This window comes from Heterocephalus glaber, unplaced genomic scaffold (genome assembly GCF_053883595.1).
Source record: "Heterocephalus glaber isolate CG9 unplaced genomic scaffold, H.glaber_assembly_v1.0 deba00001004, whole genome shotgun sequence".
Taxonomy (NCBI): Eukaryota; Metazoa; Chordata; class Mammalia; order Rodentia; family Bathyergidae; genus Heterocephalus; species Heterocephalus glaber.
The window spans coordinates 9074596-9087199 of record NW_028258179.1 but is presented as its reverse complement, the minus strand read 5'-3'; the positions used below and the strand labels follow the sequence as shown (position 1 = coordinate 9087199).

The following is a 12604-nucleotide window of genomic DNA, read 5'->3' as shown; positions in this document are numbered from 1 at the left end:
GGAGGGAGCCTCCATGTCCGTTGATCTTGGCGTCCCGTCCACACCCTGCACAGCTCCGCTCGACACAATGGCCCCTCAGTGCGCATTTCTTGGATGAATGAAGAAATGGAGAGGACTTTCAAGCTAAAATGAGTGGGCTTCTGACTTCGTGCTTGAAGAAAACCAATCCTATGGCTGAGATGATTAAAAAAGAACCGATCCACCCATTCTTTCTAAATGGAAATTTACATTTCAAACTGAAGATAAAAGTCAAACGGGAACTTTGATGTAGTCTTATAATTATAAAACCAAACATCTACTTGCTCAAATTGTTGAATTCTAATCAGCTGCAAAAAGTTCTTGGCTCTACTCACGTTTGGGTTAGACATCCTTAAAATCAATCAGCTGAGCATGGTTTATAGTTCAGGAAATTCTAGGACGAGTGCTGTATTTTTAAGTGGGCAATTTTACACCGATTTTCCTAGAGCCAGCTCAATGCTGACATATTACTTTTACTTCATACAATCTTCTCCTTCACCCCTTATTAGGGGTAACATGTCCCCCCAAAGCCACAAACTCAAGATAAATATAGAATTCCTCACTAGACTTTCATTTGCAAATTTAGGATGTATATATTATGAGGAGCATGCGTGAAGTCAAAGATTCCCTTGGAACTCCCAGTCCCCCCACCTCCCACTCCATGGGGTTTTGGTGAATATTATTGGATGGCAGGTTTACCTTTCAGGTATTCATGGGCCCCAGTGATGAGGACTTCACCTCCTGTCTTCTTTGATTATCAAAATGCCCTTAAGGAAAGTCAAGGAAAATTGGGACAGGGAATATTCTTGCTATAGCAGAAGAAATAAGAAAATCAGAGAAATAAGAAAAACAAGAGAATTACAGTGGGAATTTGTGTGGCATCTGACTGACCCACCAGCCCGAGACTTCTTCCAAGATGTGTCTGCTTTGAACAGGTCTCCTTAGTGCACCAGGCAGGATTCCTGTGGGTGATAAGTGTTGGAAAAGCTCAAATCAGCGTAGGAAATGAGTGACTTTTGGCCCATGAAACTGAAGGCAGACTGAGATGGGTGGGGTAGGACCACATTCTGGGGCGGGCTTGGTCACAAGGAGGTCCGGAGTCAGGGAGCCAATAGCATTTCCTCTTCGTCTCTTTCCACCTTGAGTGATCTGGCTGACTTCCTCCAAAGGGCAGCACACACAGCAGAGCCCAGGTCACACTGGAGAGGCCAAGGATGCTCTAGGTGCAAGGAGGAAACCCCAGGGAGTGCTCCTCACCTGCTGTGCCTGTCCCTGGGTCACAAAGGGGAGGTGCTGCGGGAAGATGGTATCTCTCTGTGACCCCCTGATGAAAGTAGGCGAAAGGTGTTCCCCAAAGTAGGGGCAGAGCTGTCCCAGGCATGTGACCCAGCAGATGCATGGAGCGAGCACACGGTGGCCTCCTTCGCCTGTGTGCAGCACGGCTCGGAGTGGGACATGGTTGTGCTCAGATATTGCTGCATGCAGAGTTATTTGTGCAGCAGAAAAGGGTCGTGGAGATTTGCATCACAAGGTGCTGAGGGGGAAGGAGGGAGCTGGTCCACCTGCACCCTCTGTCCTTTTCCCTGAGGCCTGGGTGGGGCCAAACCCAGAAGTGCGCACCTGGAGCAGGGGAGGAAGGAGACGTCAGGAAGGAGGTCGAGGCAGACACCGGGAGGGAGCGCAGTCTGCATCCCAGGGGAGGGGCCGGTGCTGGGTTACTCTGGACATCATTGAGCCGCTCGCTCATTCTGTGGGTGGTGGAGCAAGCAGCTCGCCCTGGGGCCTCCTTCCCAGACAGGGATTAACTTTCTACTCTGCCCCTCTGGAGGCTTAAAACTCACTCAGGGATGGCTCGAGAAGCCGCAGCTGCCCCCTGGCTGCTGGGTCAGTGGAAACCTCCGTCCTCCTTAGGGTGGGCCTACAATCTTGCTTTTCTTGAAAGAGCAGAACTGGCTCTTCACTGTGAGCTGACTTTGGAATCTCACACACTCCTTTTCAGTAGACAAACCCCACCCTGGCAACACCAAGCAGATCTGCTAATGTAACAGCCCATAGAACTCCTCAGGGAGCGGGGGAGTTTGCTTCTTTAAATTTTGTTCCGAATAGTTTATCACCCTTGCTATTGAAATGAGAGTGATTTCTCATACCAAGCAATTAGCTGTTTTGAAAACAAAGTTGTATTTGTCTTGAAAGAAGGAACCCCGGGTGGGAGTGTGTGTGTCTCCACGGTTCAGGCAGCCTCAGAGAGCCCCACTTCGGGGACAGGAGGTTGACTTTCCTGCCGGCGGGTGGGCAGCAGGCAGTGCGCCCTCCTGGGGCAGTGGCCACGCTCCTGCTGCTCCCTGTGGAGGGAGGACTCAGGGGGAGCAGGAGCCATAGGGAGCGCCGTCCTCCAACATGTCAGGCGGGTGGTGTGGCCCCTGGAGGTGATGCAGAGAAACCCCACCATCCTGTCTCTGTCCCCCCCACCCAGGAAACCTGCAGACAAACCCCTGGGGAGCAGGACAGGGATCCCTGGAGAAGTCGGGTGCGGGCAGTCTCTCTCCAGGGTGCTGTCTCTTTCCTCCCTAATCTGGAGGGAAATAACTCATGGGAGGAGCTAGTGATTTCTTGACTCTTCAAATTTGGCTTTTGAAGGATCTGGAAGTCAAAAATATCCTGCAGATGTCTTGAGGCTTTTTTGCATTAGCTGAGTTTTTCGTGTGCCGCGTGGTGGCAGAGTGAGAAGTTTGTGGTGGCCAAGGCAGGGCTGTGACTGGATCCCTGCCACAGCCCGGGGGGACACGGTGGCTCTTGTCCTCTCTGAGCATGGCTTTTCTCCTCTATAAAACGAGGCTGGAGTCTCCCCTAGCAGTAAAGGAACAGATCTCTGTAAAAGGGTGTTGGGTGAGAATGTTTGTGGTAAAAGACAGGTAAGTATTAAAGAGCTTTGGAAGAGAGATGCTAGGTAGAAATTAAAGTTCTTACTTAAGTGTTTTCTCTATTTCATTTTGCACTTGAAGAGCAAGATGTGCTGGTGAAGCTGTCGGGGGAAAGGAAGCCCTCTACACTGTTGGTAGGAATCTAAGCTAGTATAACCACTAAGGAAATCCATGTGGAGAGTCTTCAAAAACTAACACCAGACAGTACATTCTGTCCAGCTATTCCTCTCCAGGGTATCCTCCTGAAAGATTAAAGACGTCATACTACAATGTTATACGCATACCCATGTTTATAGCAGCACAATCCACAATAGCTAAGCACTGGAAACTGCCTAGTTGCCCATTGACAGATGAATGGCTAAAGAAAATGTGATCTAACACAGTGGAATATTACTCAACCATAAAGAAGAATGAATTCGGGTCATTTACAAGAAAAACGGATGAATCTTGAGCCTATAATATTAAGTCAGACACGGAAGGTTAAATATTGCACGGTTTCTTCTATAAGTGAATTAAAGAGAAAAAGGTCGGGGGAGATAAAGGTCTGGAAATGATCAAGATATGATGTATATGTGCACCAATTTCCCCAAATGAATGTAACTATTGTGTGTGGCAAACATACACCAATAAAAAAAGAGTTTTCTTGAAACTCTGAGCCAGATGACCACCCTTATTTCCTTAGTGTGTGTCCCGGAATGAGACCAAGCCTCATGATCAGAACCATTATATATAGAACTTTAAAAAAAATGCAGTTTCCTTTTACTGCCTTTTCACAAGGCTTTGCTTAGCTGAGGCGATTTTAATTGCTGGTTTTTATATCTGAAAGGGGAGATTATTAGGAGAAGCCTCAATTCAGAAACTTTAAGAAGAAACAGGCGGGTGTGGCGTGGGTGGGGGTGCTACATTTCCTGTTCGCCTTTTCAGATGGTGTCTGCAAACACTGCAGGAAAACCATGGATACCCACGAAGAAATCCCAAAATTCATTCTCTTTGCTGCCAGCGGCCCTGCCTAAGAGGTGACGGGTAGAAGCGGTGGAATTTTTTTTAAGAGCTGGAGTTCCAAGGAGTCCAGCTAAACACTTGTAGGGTGAAGACAGCCTTCGGGGTGACATCAGCTTGCGACAGAGCCAGAAGCAACAGAGCCGGGGTCTGGTTTTCATTTACAGTGGGGGGGGGCTGGAGGAAGGGAGGGGGAGGAGGAGCCAGAGGAAGCCCTGACTGTACCCCTGGACTCCAGCCAGCTGGGGCTCAGCCTCACCGAGGCCGCTCAGCGCTCCGGCTCAGTCTGAGCGGCTGCAGGAGAAGCCCGCCTGTTCTGTCCTGGAGAGTCCAGACCCTCTCCCGAGGCGGGCAGGGCTGCAGGGAGGTGGGGAGACGCAGCGAGAGGGAAAATGTGCCTTCTGGTCACACATAACTGAATCAGAAGCCAGGGACACACGTACGTCTTCAGGTCTGCTCAGGGTAAGAGCCGTTTTTCTCTCCCCGTGGCAAGAGGGAAACACTTGAAGCCAGTCGTGGCTGCTTCTAGGTGGCTTAGTGGCTTTTATTGCCACCCCGTTTGTCAGTTTTTTGTACGCGTTTTAGCTTTCTGGAGAAGTCCGCTGATGTTTCTTTCTCACGGGCTGCCCAAGAGTAAAGCGGGATTTCGGGCTTCGGCCGCATCCCGGCTGCCCTGTGTGTTCCGACTGCCGTGTTGGGGCTCCTGGCTTACTGGAAGCTGCCCCTCCTCCTGCCCCAAGCCAGCTGGAATGTGTTTGGTTTGCAGAAGTGTCTGGGGGGGGGGTCACGGAGCTATCTGTCAGGGATTTTCTTGGGCTGTCTCTGGGTGACACTGCCCAGGCTGCACCCAGAGATGTCCTGTTCGGGCCTTTGTGGGAGGGGGTTGTGGGGCACATCTGTTGCCTTTGGGAATTTGGGGTTCTGGTGCTGAGGCTCAGCCGGGACCACCAGGGCTTTGTCTTTTCAGGAATCTGAAGTCACCCTGGAGGCTTTGTCCTTGGGGGTTGCATAAGGAGCAGCACGGGCAGAAGAGAAGGAACGTGATGGCCGAGGGGGCAAGGCCGGGCTCCGTTGCAGGCTGGCCCGGATCCTTGGGCTGAGGCCGCTGCCAAGCCGGGAGGCCCCTGGGCTATTCCTTGGCAGGGAGGGCCCAGGGTGGGGCTCTGGTCCTCCGTCCCAGGGGATGGAAACCATTCGCTGAGGGCTGCCGGCCTGTTTGGGGGACCATTTCAAGCTACAGTGTCAGAAAACTGGAGACACTGAGGCTGGGGCGGGGTCCCGGGAGGGCCCTGCAGTGTTGGGACAGACCGAAGGAAACTCAAAGTTTCACAGTGAGTTCAGGGACGGGAGTGAGGCTGGTCTGGACCTCCAGAGCAAGCTGCATGGGTCGAGGGAGCCCCGCGTCCTCAGTAAGGCAGGGCGCAGACCCATGCCACCCATGGCTGACCCAATAGGAACCTTGGGGCTCAGATCCTTGGGATGCTCAGGGGATAGGTGGGTGGTCCTAGAGCCTGAAAAGCTGAGCAGAAACGGCTTTGAAATCAAAATCATATTGCTCTTGACCAAAACACTAGTGCAGACCAGTTGGCTGGTTACCGGGACCCCTGAGCTCTGTGCTGCTGGGTGACAGATCTTAGAAGAGGATCTCAGCTGGAAGCCCTGGATGTAGCCACTCTTTGGTTTTAAGGATGAGGATTCAAGGCTTTGAGAGGCTGAATGCTCGAGGGGCCACAGAGCCAGTGGGCTAGCTAGTAGCAGCATCCTGGACACTCCTGGGAGAAATGGGGCCATATGCAGAAACGGAGGACCCCAGGCTCAGTGGCACCTGGGTTTGGAAGGTGCCACCTGGGTTGTCTCCTGGAAGAGAACTTCTTCCTCACATTCTGTTAACACTGACAGGAAAGTCACTTTTAACTCCCTAGGGACCTGTGGACTAATGAGAGAGAAGTGAAGTGAGGAAGCAGAAGCATGAGCTCAGTGGCCAAAGCCCTGAGTGGGTGTCCCTCGGTCAGGCCACCTGGAGGGCACGGGGGCATCTTTCTGAATCAGAATCCCCTTTGCCTTTTGCTTTATCCCCCTGCATCTCCCTGACTTGTGGTGAGTGGCTTTTGTGGTTCTGTCGGTCAGGACTGATGTGAAGGAGGAGGAGGAGGAGGAGGAAACCCATGTAGCTCCCCAGCTGTGATATGGGGCATGTGTTTCCGGGGGTCTCTGCACCCAGACCTTCGCTTGTGTGGAGGCTGTACAGCCGAAGCTCTCAGCTGCTTGGGTGGGACCTCTGTCCTGCCTGCAGGGGCAGGGGGCTTTCCTGGGACTCCTTTTCTCTGCTTCTGAGTTCGAGTGACTCAGACGGAGTGGGGCTTCATTCACTGTATCCAGGGGTGTCTGTCACCACTCACTTTTTTTTTCGGTACCAGGGATTGAACTTGGGACCTTGTGCTTGCAAGGCAGGCAGCGGGACCACTGAGCTAAATCCCTGGCTACCACTCACTTTTATGTGCAGTTCCTGATCAGGGTTTAAAATTCACCAGCAGGCCATGACTCCTGCTGCATGAGACTTTCTTGCAGGCGTGCCAGCAACTTTAAGCAAAAATTTTTATTTGAAAACCAGTTGTTATCGCTTCTTTGTGGAAGGAGCTGAGAATTTGGAGTCCCCCAGGGAGGGTGGCGGGCAGTATCCCATCTCAATGGGACACTGTGTACCAGGCGGCTTTTCCACAGTGGCCTACGGGAGCAAACTTTGCACGCCGTCCTGGCTGTGGCAGGCAGGCCATAAAAGCACACCACTGCTGCAGAAATAGCTGACGAGTTGCCTGAGCTGACATTTAGAAATCCTACTGGTAGCTCCAGCTAAGGAAATCAAAGCCTCAAGTGAGTGGAATTTTGAAGCCAGGGAGGTTTCAATGGTTCCTGCTAATTTAGAGAGCCGCAAACGAGGAGAGGAAATGTCTCTCCATTTCCTGGTTTCTAGATAAAGTTTCTCGGTTTCCACTGCAAAAGCTCTGTGACACAGCGCTGCTGTTTAAATCAGACATGGCTTGTTCCCCTGCACCCTGGTAAAGAATGTCTCACATTGTTTGGACACCCGCAGGTCTGGTTTTCCAAAGAGGAATTTTCTTTAGGAATTATGTTAATTTTCAAAAACGTAATTTCCAACACATTCTGGTCTCGCAGGGCTATTTCAGGAAGGAGATGGGATTTTGAGTTAGCTCTTTCCTTCAAGGAGAGCAGGATCAGAAGTAGATGTAGTTTGGTTTCTTTCCTATAGAGGGCAGTGCGTCCCTCTTAGCTCCAGAAAAATCTCAAGGTGGTAGGTGGAGTTTCTCAGGGTGGGGTCCTAGGGGTGCTTTGGCGCATAATTCAAGAGCGCTTGTGCATAACTTTAGGACCTACCTAGCAACTGTTTCAGTACATTATTATTATTGTTTTTAATATGGCTGTTCATATCTGAAGTGGGCATAGATTTAGGGTGTTGTTTTTCTTCTGAGCTCACTGGTGAATGTGTTGAGATGAAATTATGTCTTTAAATGCTGCTTTCTGCTCTCTAAAACAACTGCATTGCAAGAGCCTGAGCAGGTGAGAAATAGTGAAGGAAACATTTCACTCACGTCTAATTTTATAAAGTTTAAACCAGCAGTCTGGTGCCTGACAAAAAAAGCAATTTGCATATTCATGCCACGAGCTGTGTCTGGGTGGACTTTTTGAATTTCAAACCTGGAAGAAACCTTAAAATTAGCTGATCCAGTAACTGCTAAACTTTTTATCTTCATGCATCCTTTGAGATTTCCCCCTAGTAGACAACAGGTTTTAATATATTTTAAAGAATTTTACACATAGACACGAGTGTCCCATTTAAATATCTGTCAATGAAAATAAGTGACTGACTCTCGAGTCCATGATTTTAGGTGGAGATAACCGCTGTCAGGGTCCCCAAGTGCAGAATTCCAGCGCAGAGCAGAGCAACCTGGGTTTAATTGGTCTCTGTGTTTTTGTACTTGCTTGGCTGGAAAAGATCATGGAAATCCAGGGCACTGGACTCCAGGCTCAGAGGAGGGAGCAGAAATGTTGAAGACGTAGCCCTGCTCTCCTGGGTGGCAAATACACGGTTTCTGAGCTATCGAAAAGGACTGTTTTGTTGGATGCTTTCTTTCCCCACACCCTCTACCCTCCTCCGAGAGGCACATGTGCAAGCAAAACCAGCATCTCTTGTGTGCCCTGCACCTGCCTGGGGGAGTCCCGTGCAGACCTGGACCAGGCTCAGAGGGGAAGAGCCTGTGAGGGCGGGTGTAGAGACCTTGAGGAGAAAAGCACTCTTTGCATTTACCAGTTTTTCTTTGGAAGATCATCTTAAAGTTGATTTTGCAGAGGAGTAACTATTGCTTAAAAAATCTGGAAAGGAAAAGCAGAGAAGAAAAATGAGACACATGTGAGCAGTCCTGCCCAGCCCTCTCCCAAAGGCAGCAATCCTGCTGGGATTGGGCCTCGCCAGCCCAGGGTCAGAGCTTCTCCAGGAGGTTAGGGCTCAGGACGGAGAGGAGCACCCTCGGGCCGGGTGTGGTCGGGAATCCCTCAGAGGGATCTGTTTCTGTGAAATCCCCCAGCGCGGGTGCTGCACCGCAGATTTTCATGGACCCAGGGCAGAGGGAATTGGCCCCTGGGAGGAAGCAATCAAGGGCTGGTTTGATTTCAAAATTAAAAATTGAACAGCAGCTGGAAATGACTCAGGTCTCAGGGGAAACCATTCCAGGGAACTGCTTTCTCACTTCTGGAATCTTCATTAGTTGATTTACCAGCTACTTGCCGCACAGAGCATGGCAGGCAACACAGCTGAACCCACAGATGCCCGGGGGGTGCACAGGTGGGGAGGGGCCACAGAAAACCCAGTCAGAGCCTGGGAGGCAGACAGGAGGCCGCAGTCTCACTCCCGCCTGTGCAGGCAGCTAGCCTGGAGCCCTAGAGCTCTGGGAGGCTGAGGGAGGAGGATCAGGAGTTTGAGCCCAGCCTTTGAACAGCTTACTGAGAACCTGTCTTAGTCCTAGTACACACACACACACACACACACACACACACACACACACGGTCTCCAATTTAAAGACTAGTTTTCCTCTCCTGTGCTTAACTTTGAACCAGGAAAAACCCCCACATTTCATTTTTCCTCTGGATGTGAGAACTTTTGAACCACTTGGACTCAGTGATCTCACAATGGCACGCTGTGGTCTCAGAGAGGGTGGCAGCACCGAGCTCGCTGGCCAAGAAAGGCAGAGAGGGGATCGGGCAGGGGCCCCTCTGGGTCCAGCGCGTCCTGGCCGAGCGTCCCAGGCAGCAGTGGACAGGGTATGAGCACACCCTCTTCCCTAGTGTTAGAACGGGGCTGTCTGGGCCCAATGGTTATAATTAGCAGGACAAATGGAGACAAGGCTTCGTCTGGCTGCCACATATCTAAGAATGCACAAGGCTTTTTGCATTTACGTCTAGCTTTTCCAGCCACAGCAGATAGGGAACTTTCTGCTTCATGGTTATTATCTTGGACACGAGGAATAGGTTTTAAAGCAAATCCACAAATATCTGAGCAACTGATCTGGGGGTTCATAAAGTTGCTTCTCTAGGGGGTGGGGAAGGAAAGCAACCTGAGGGAGCTGGGCTGGTACCCGCTGGTGGTGGCTTTTACAGGCTGAACAAGGGGCCTTAAAGAGATAGCAGCTATCTGGAGTCGGGGTTGCTTTGTGACCTTCGACCGCTGGGCTGCTGAGGTTCTGCGTGTTTCTCTGTTAGGGCTCATCACCTTAGCAAGGGCCCTTAAATCCTGGTCACCTGCTCACCCTCATTCACAAGGGCCCGAAACCTTGGGGCCTGGACTAGTCATCTTCCAGCCAAGACTCCCTCCGGGTATTTCTGTGGAACAGAAGTGCAAGATCTGAGACATAAAATAAACGGCAGAAAACCAGTTTCCGGTGTAATTCTTTGGGGAGGTTTTCTCACAGCTATTCCAAGTCGTTTGTTTTTGAGGATCTCACAAAAGATCTGCCAAACAGCAATATGTATTAGGTTCCATATTATTCCTTTGCTATCTGGAAGACATAATAAATCCTCTTGGCTTCCTCCCTGGGAGCCAGGCAAGAGCGAGGAGAAAGTTTTAATTCTTGCAGCCAAGAAAGAGATGCGCAAAAGAGAGGATAGGCGAGTATGTCAGAGGTAGAGAAATTTGCGTTTTCTTTCACTGTGGACACTCAGGGCTCTTTCACTGAGGTCTTTGATTATTTCTGCAACCCCCATTTCAAACAGGGCAATTAGAAGCCAGGCACGATGGCGCAAACCTGTAATCTCAGTACTTGGGAGGCTGAGGCAGGAGGCTCACCAGGGGTTTCAGGGCAGCCTGGGCTACATAGTGAGTTCAAGGCCAGTTTGGACTACATAGTGAGACCCTGTCTCCAAAACCAACCAACTGACCAAAAAAATAAACAGGGAAGTTAGGGGTTAACAGAAGCCCCAGGCCTTGATAGCAGGATAGCCTTGTTTTAAAAAGTAGTGCTTAGAGAAAACTGAATAAAATACTTCAAAATGGGAGCTCTGGATGCATTTAAGTCATTGTTTAAAATTACTTCCCCATGTGCATATGTGAATCTTTTTCTTAAAAACGATTTCCAGATGTGGAAAATAAAAAAGCTCTTGAGTAGATTTGATGAAAACCAACTTCACAGAATTGCAAAATAGCGTGGGAAAGCTGAGGTGTGATTGGGTAAGATTTCATGTCAAAGTGCTGTGGAGGGCAACCTTTCTAATAAGAGGTCCCTTTTAACATTGCAAGAGAGCAGCAACCAAATGGGGAAAGGAACCCTGAGTCCTTTTTGGGGTGATGTAGGGTGACACAAAGAAATTAGAGGGGCCACATAGAGAGACAAGAGTGAAAATGCTCCGCAGCACTCTCGGGGGGTCTGCTTCCTTGAGGATACAGAATCTGTGGTGAAGGACTCGCCCCCACCCTGCCCCAGGGCTCGAGATGCTGTCTTTTGTATAAATTTCATATTTAGAAGAACAGAACCAGACATTCGGCACCACTGAGGAAGTCTGTTTCGCCCAAAGACAAAGGGGGTTTCCTCAAGGTCGGGCCAAGTCTCAGCCTGCCTGGCTGGTTTCCTGGGCTTCTTTGCTCGGGCTTTGGAAATGCAGACATGCTTAGGACTGGGTCCTCTTGTTTTATCTTTGGGGTGTTGGCAAATCGCTGTGCCTCAACTGGTTTTAGTTTCTCTGGTATACAATGAGGCTGCAGTCACTGGGTTGTTGGGGGCAGGTGTGAAATCCCACCTTGGAGACAGACACCTGGGTCGCCATGGGGAGTGGCTGCCACAGCCCCTTTATTACTATGGACAACGGGGTGATCATTCAGGGGTCGACGTTTAACATCTTTAACTAATCTGAATGAAACAACTCCCCACAATTTGCTGCCAGGAAATTTGGTTTTAAAAACAGACTCCAGGACCTGATAACCAATAGCACAGATTTAATTGCAAACAAACAAATTAACAAATACTCAACAGCTCAGCTGAGAACCATGAGCCATGGACTGGACTGGGTCCTAAGCATCAGGGGAGGAGTGTGTTGGCCAAAGGTGTAAACCACGTGGGCAGATGAACCTCAGCAGACTCTTCTCCCCACTGCTTCTCAAAGTCCCGGGAGCTCCCCCTGCCCTCCTGGCCCTGCCCTCTTCTTGCCTCGATACCTTCCCATTCCGGAAGAAGAATCCCTCAGACTGTGTATTTATTCCATTGCCTTGTGTCTCAATGGGGAGCCCTTCATTTAGGGGGCTCCTCCTCTAGAGATCAGTGTGGGGAGCGAGAGTCTTACACGTGACGTTCAGCTAGCTTCAAATTTGTTCTCCCAAAGACTGAAGTAGGCCATGGCTTTGAAAGGCTTTCAGGATTTCATCTCATCACCACTTAGCTTTTAATGAGCAGTACAGAAGACTAAAAAGTATTTTGGAGCTGCTGCATTGTGACCTGCTCAACATCTAATGATATACAGTGGTATCTCGGTTCACGAGCTTAATTCACCCCACGATTCTGGGGAAGATGGCTGTGCTCTGGTTCGTGCGAGGAAGAGGTGATGATCATGTTCATCACCTGTTGCAGTTTGAGAACAGAAGCCAAATTCTGCTGAACACTTCTGTTTGTGAACTGAATTGTTCTCGAACAGGAGCATTCGTGGACTAGTTATTACTGTACACCAGGATTAGTGGATTCAAAGGAGTCCGCAGTGTGAGGTACAGGGATGGAGGAAAAACCATTAGCAAAAGCTGCCCAGTACGCGATTCCCCGAGCTCTGTCCCTGTTCCCTACAGAGCCATCCATGGTCTTCTGCCCAAGCCTAGACTCGGGGGCCCAGATGGACCTCACTTCATACCCTGCTTATGCACGTGGATTATGCAGTCCAGTGCTTTTTGGAAAGACCCTATCATATTCTTGTGTTCTAATTCTGGAAAAGAATACTACTTAAAATCATTCATCTTGTGCATGGATTGCATACTTGAAATAATTAAATTGTAGTTCCCCAAAATTTGCATTACCCCCACACCCAGGCAGGTGTGGCACCACTGAGCTATATCCCCAGCCCTGCACTAAAATTTTTGATTGAAGTTGTGATGTCTAAACTTTGGGAAGCTGGGGAGGTAG

The 12604-nt window shown here is 49.8% G+C and overlaps 1 protein-coding gene across 1 annotated transcript in view; it reads left to right on the top strand.

The window, feature by feature from the left end:
- The first annotated feature begins 4175 nt into the window (after positions 1 to 4175).
- Col6a3 (collagen type VI alpha 3 chain) overlaps positions 4176 to 12604 on the top strand; it is a 77387-nt gene continuing 68958 nt past the window's right edge. Inside the window, exon 1 of the mRNA XM_013066965.3 lies at positions 4176 to 4400. The gene's annotated coding sequence lies outside the window, so the exon portion shown is untranslated. The remainder of the gene's footprint in view (positions 4401 to 12604) is intronic.